The sequence below is a fragment of the Bactrocera latifrons genome, unplaced genomic scaffold, assembly GCF_001853355.1.
Source record: "Bactrocera latifrons isolate USDA-ARS-PBARC rearing strain unplaced genomic scaffold, ASM185335v1 scaffold_1020, whole genome shotgun sequence".
Taxonomy (NCBI): domain Eukaryota; kingdom Metazoa; phylum Arthropoda; class Insecta; order Diptera; family Tephritidae; genus Bactrocera; species Bactrocera latifrons.
In genome coordinates, this window is record NW_017534432.1 from 13,890 (window position 1) to 20,131 (window position 6,242).

A 6,242-nucleotide genomic window follows, 5' to 3' on the forward strand; every position below is an offset into this window, starting at 1 on the left:
CATTCCAGGTGCATGCCCTCAATTCGTAGTCCTTATTTCGTTTGCCATAGTCGTCATCAAAAGTGGGGYCTCTCATCCGAGGCTGTTGTTGCGTTGTCATTGGGGTGGTTTTGTTTACGTGGCGGGTCCCAAACCCAGCGCACAACCCTATGCAGGGGAATGTTTCACCTTCTCACTTTAGCTCACCTTCAAACGGATGTTCTTAGGCTACCCAGAGGATACTTGGTCAAGGACCGGAAGTCGTGAGCTGATTGAGTCATATGTAAAAGAATCGTTTCTGGCCACTCYCAAGTGAATGGCGATCAGAAAACTTTCCTCACTTGCGTGAACTTCTACACATGACTCCATCCTCCTTTCGACTTATCGAAAGATATTTCAAACAAAAAATTTGTCATTCCATCGGCCCAAAAAAGATCAGTGTGGACTATGTATGAGTTATCATAAAGGAACTGAAGAAGTCAAAAATAATTTAAGCAAACGGTTTGAAATACACAATGAGGAAAAAACAAATTTCGACTAATTAGAAATAGCCGCTAAAATAGACACGACTRTTCTGTGCGCAACTTTTGACATGCAGCAAGTCATAAGCTTTCCAATTTTAATGGACAATGCTATATTTTATAAGAGACCGCTTTCTGTATATAATTGGACATTCTATAATATTGCACATGTTGTTCTTACTACACGTGGCAAGAAGGAATTAGCAAACGAGGCGCATCTGAAGTGTCTACTGCTGTTTATCATTTTCTTCAGAAGTATGACAATAATGGCTGCAAAAAAGTTTATCTGTTTGCCGACGGATGTAGTGGTCAGAACAAAAATTCAGTGACAGTTGCTACTTTACTATATACAGTAAACAACTCAATTAATATTGAAGAAATATAGTTAAGAATATCGGTACCTTGCCGTGGACAAAACGAAGGAGATTCTGCCCACAGCACTATCTCCTACGCCTTAAAGAAAAGTGGTGATGTTCATGTTCCAAGTCAACTAAACCCAATGTTCAGGCTGGCGCGGATAAAGAAGCCATAATATGTAGTAACCATGGATTATTCTGATTTTTTAAATTTCAAGAAATTGTCGACCGATCATAAACTATTATCCATTCGAAAAGACGACTCAGACCGAAATGGCTAACTACAGAGTAGAAAAAGGAGAACTTTTCAAATTGTTTTTTAAGAATAAACATACAGACAAAAATTATAGATCCTTGACTCTAAAACGCCCTGCTGTCAGTTTATTGACGGGATAGATTTCAAAATTAAACATGACTCCTCCTAAGATACCTCAAAATAAATACGAAATTTAGTATCGCTTACTACTGGAGATACGCCAGTAATCAAGTTATGTGAACATACAAATTTTTATAAATTCCTCATTAATTAAAAATATTTTTCATTACATTTTTTTATTTTTGTATTTCATATCTATAGTCCAATAAAGATTAAAAACAAAATTCAATTCAAATTCCTGTTTTTTTTTAATAAAAAAAAAACGTAACTGCAACTAGGCAAAAAAAATATCTTTGGAATACCTTTATATCCAGTAAAATCTGAATTATTAGGAATGGCCAGAAGGTAGGCCGACCTCTTGATAGAGTTCTTAAATTATTATTTATAATGTGTTTATAAAGCTCTCTACCCTTTACCTTAAAGTGCCCATACACGACACACAAGTGCGTTCGATCGGTATGTGTGCGCATGCGGTTTACTCTTGTAAGGGTTGTGCGCGTAAAGATCCATGTACGCGAAAATGTTTGATTTTTTATGATCTGTGTGCGTTTTTTTCGGAGGGGGAATCTTCAAAGATATCGTCATTTTTCCGGACGACATGCACGATTCGTATTGGCCGTACGCCCAAGCAGGACTTGCGACGCAATACGCCAACGTACTAAACCCTGAACTCCGTTGACTTTGCTTGTATTTGGCCCACCTAACTGCCGTTAAGCATTACATCGTGGGACCAAGCTTAGCCATTCGGCTCTTCATTCACACTTTTCGCTCTAATTCCGATTAATCCTTCTGTTTTCGCTGCGTTGCCACTCTTTTTTTCTTAGCTCTTGCATAGCTATAGCTGCCCACGCTCTCATTCTCTGCTAAGCTTCGAGATTACCTTCGATTCGATCATGTAAGGCACTATATTCTCCGCAGTCACGAGATCGTTTATCATACTCTCTATGTCTAGTCTTTCTTTTTCATATTTTGGGCAGGAAAAGAAGATATGTAATGCATTTTTGTTGCTGTTGTTGCAGAATGAGCAATTTGTTTCGTCGTCATGTCCGTATTTATACAGATATTCTCTATAACATCCATAACCTGTTAAAAACTGGGTAAGGTAAAAATCAGTTTCCCCGTGTTTCCGTTCTATTCATGGTTGTATGCTTTTAATAAGCCTGTGCGTCCATCTCCCTGTAGGTGCTTCGTCCCATTGTTTCTGCCATTCGTTTAGACTCCTTTGTCTTTCCTGCTTCCGCTCTTCATTCGTTAAGCGATCGCTTAATTTCCATGGCCATTATGTGCGGTAGGCACATGCAACTCTGATTGCATTCAGTCGTACTATYGATTTCGCCTTTTCTGCGTATGTTTTCTGCTGCAGTGCTATCCCCCATATGGGTGCAGCATACATAAGTATAGACTGACTCACTTTGGCCAAGAGGACTCGTCTATTCTGGCTTGGTCCACCAATGTTAGCCATTATCCTCGTTAGCGCTGCTGTCACCCCTGATCCTTTTTCAGAGGCTTTGTCTATATGCGTTTTGTAGCTTAACCTCGAGTCTATCATCACTCCTAGATATCTCAGAGATTGCTGTTTGGTAATGGTATATCCGTCAATGTTGAGGGTGGCGACCTCTAGTTTCTTATTTAGTACTGCTTCCGTCTTTTGGCCAGCTAGTTGAAGCTTTGTTACCATAATCCATTCTTTGATTTTTTCCGCTGCATGATTGGACCATCGCTCTATTTCGTGAATTTCCTTCGCTACCACAGTCACCGCGATGTCATCCGCGTATCCGATTATTTGCACCTGCTTGGGTAATGGGAGGCGCAACATTCCATCATATAAGATATTCCACAGAAGTGGGCCTAGGACTGAGCCTTGTGGAACTTCGCCTGTCACCCTATAGCGTTGTGGTCCTTCGTCTGTGTCGTATAGCAGGACCCTGTCCGACAGATAGTTGGAGATGATCTTCAGCAAATAGGGTGGTGTTTTTTTCAGTTGAAGAGATCTTATTATATGCGGCCAGTAGGCTGAAATAAAGGCATTCTTAATATCGAATGTGACTACCGCMCAATAATTTTTGGAGCCATGCATCCATCTGGTTCCTTCTATAGCTTTACTTGCGACGTCCGTAAGTTTTTTAATCGCGTCAATTGTTGACCTRTGTCTGCGAAATCCATATTGATTATCGGCCAGTCCCGGTTGCTCTTTTCCGAGATGTTGCTCCAGTCGTACGCTTATTATTCGCTCTAGTATTTTCCCCACTGTGTCTAGCATACACAGTGGTCGGTACGAGTTTGGTTCTCCAGGCGGATTGTTTGGTTTTTGTATTAGCACCAAACGTAGCATTTTCCAAATTTTTGGAAATAAGCCCTCTCGTAGGCACTTTGCGAACAGTCTTGTGAACGGGTCAGTCTTGTGTTTAATGGCTATCTTTAAGGTCTTGCTAGGTATGCCGTCGAGCCCTGATGCCTTGTTATTGGCGAACCTTTCTGCTGCCTCTACAACCTCTTTGTCAGTGACTGGTGTAGGTATTGTTCCGTTTTCTTCTAAACGATATTCTTCTGACGGTTGCGCGGGAAAGAGGGTACAGTTTTTAGTAGTTTGGGACAGGTTGGGGCTTGGCCTTTGTGTCCCCGGACCATCACCCCATGGATTTTCGTCAAGTTTATTGCACAGCTCTTTGAAGCAGAAGGCCTTTCTCCTTTTGATAGTTTTTTTGAGGTCATTTCGCTTCCTCTTAAAACACTCCTGTAGCATTGCGTAATCCGTAGATTATCGCCTTCTTTGGCATAGACGCCTTGCTTTGTGGCATTCGCTTCGTAGGACTTCAATTTCGTCATTCCACCAGTATACAGGTTTTCTATGCGTGCCTTGTCTTTTCTTGCACATAGCGGCGTCACATGCCTTGCTGATGTGTCGTATCAAGTGTTCCGCCTGTTGTTCCGTTTCTGTAGCTGCGTTGTTCGGGTTGCTATCTAATATCAGCTTGAATACCTCTTCATCAAGGGTGTCGACTTTCCATCCTCCGGTTTGGGCTTTCCTTAATGGATAGAATTCTTTTAACGGCGTGGGGTTGTCTATTTCTATCAAGAGGGCCAGGTGGTCGCTGTGCGTATATAGGTCGCTCACCTGCCAGTTAACCTTCCGCACCAGGGATCTACTGGCAAAGGTTATGTCAATTATGGAACCGCGTCCGTTCTTTTYGAAGGTGTTCTTGTTGCCAGTATTTAACAGCACAATGTCAAGCGTTGAGAACGCCTTTCGGAGCGCATCTCCTCTCCTATTTGTGTGGGTACTGCCCCGTTCTATTGCCCACGCATTGAAGTCTCCTGCCACAATGTTCATTGTTGTATTTGCGATGTCTCGTACCAGATTRTCTAGAACTTTTTCGTATTCGTTTTGTTGGACGCTCGGTGGGATGTAGCTGCTGTAAAAGTTTATGCCACAGATTTTTGCCCGTGTGTAGTAGGCTTGTCCTAATAATGGCTTGCTTTGGAATGGCTTGTACCCACAGACCCAGTCGGCAGATTTCTTTGTTTGGTCGGAGCTCCAATTTTCAGTACCCAAATTTCTGTACTGCTCGCTTAGTATTGCTATGTCCACTTTTTGCTCAATCACCGTTCGCGTATGTAACTCTTGCGCTGCTTCGCAGTGGTTAAGTTGGGAGACTCTCATGTTTTCACTTTTTTGCACGCTTCAATGTACATATGACATTTTTTGCTACCAATTTGGTGGTCTGTGCTCTCTCGACCACTTTTTTTTACACATTTGCCCCTTTTCTCCACATTTGAGGCAGCACTGGCTTCTGTCAGTTGGGTTGCTACAACTTTTCGCTTGGTGTCCGTATTCCAAGCAACTATAACACTTCTTAAGGGTCGGTCTCTCCCTGATCCGGCAGACAACCCATCCTATTTTTATTTTAATCGCGTCAAGTAGGAATCTCGCCTGGTGAGCGGAGAGGCTTAGCGCGGCTGTTTGCGTGCCCGCATATGCCGCTCTGATGCTTTTTACTGATGCTTTGTCAATATTGTCTAGCTCCTTTATTTGTGCACGTATAGCACTGCAGATGTCGTCATCAGAGGTTATTTCGTCTAGGTCCCGAATCTCTATCGTTGTTTCGTGGGTAAGTGCTTTCATTTTTGCCTGATTCCCCAGAACTTTACCTATGTCGTTTGTGAAGTCGCTTGTATTTTCCTTTTGGGCATCTTTTAATTCTAGCAGCATTTCGCCTTTGGTCGTCTTTCTAATTCGGGTTACATTTTCACCCAGCTTCTGGAGAGCATCTTCTTTCTTAAAGCATCTTCTTTCTTAAGATGTGTGTCATGTATGGTGCTATGTGCGCACAAAATCTCATTTCTCTCGTGTTGCCGAACAGTGAAGATCGCGGACGATCTGCCTGAGAGGCTTAAAAAAATCGATTTTTTGGCGGATTTTTTTGGGAGGGAAAGAAATAATTGATTCAAGTGAGTTATATATATAGCTATATAGTTATATCTTTCACAAATTTTTTGGATACGAAATCTTTGATATTCTGCCCTTGGGAAGCAATTGCCCCATGCATTGTTATAAAGAATACTATTTCCAAAGAATTTTAATACGAATATTTATTAATTGAGTTTTCCAAAGAATTGTTTGTCCAAGTGCATTTTCGCTAACGAAAATGCAAATGCAACAGTTAACAAAATGTACCATTAATTCCGAAGAATTTTAATAATTCGTATTTATTGTTCAATTTGTATTTATTGTTCATTCAAGTGCATTTCCGCTAACGAAAATGCAACAGTTAACAAAATGTATAAAAACTTTATTATTATTAAACGTATTACTTTGCAAAATGCAAAAGGCACATTTCCTAAGAATTGTTATGCAAACATTTATTTTTAAGTTGTTGCAAGAAAGCAAAATATTAGTATTTAAGAAAGCACGAAATAAAACGGAATGCTGATTATCGATTAAACCTTCAACCCAGTTGTTTTATCGTTTCGTTGTTCATCACTTCGGTGAAAAAAAGTGGAGCAGTCGGT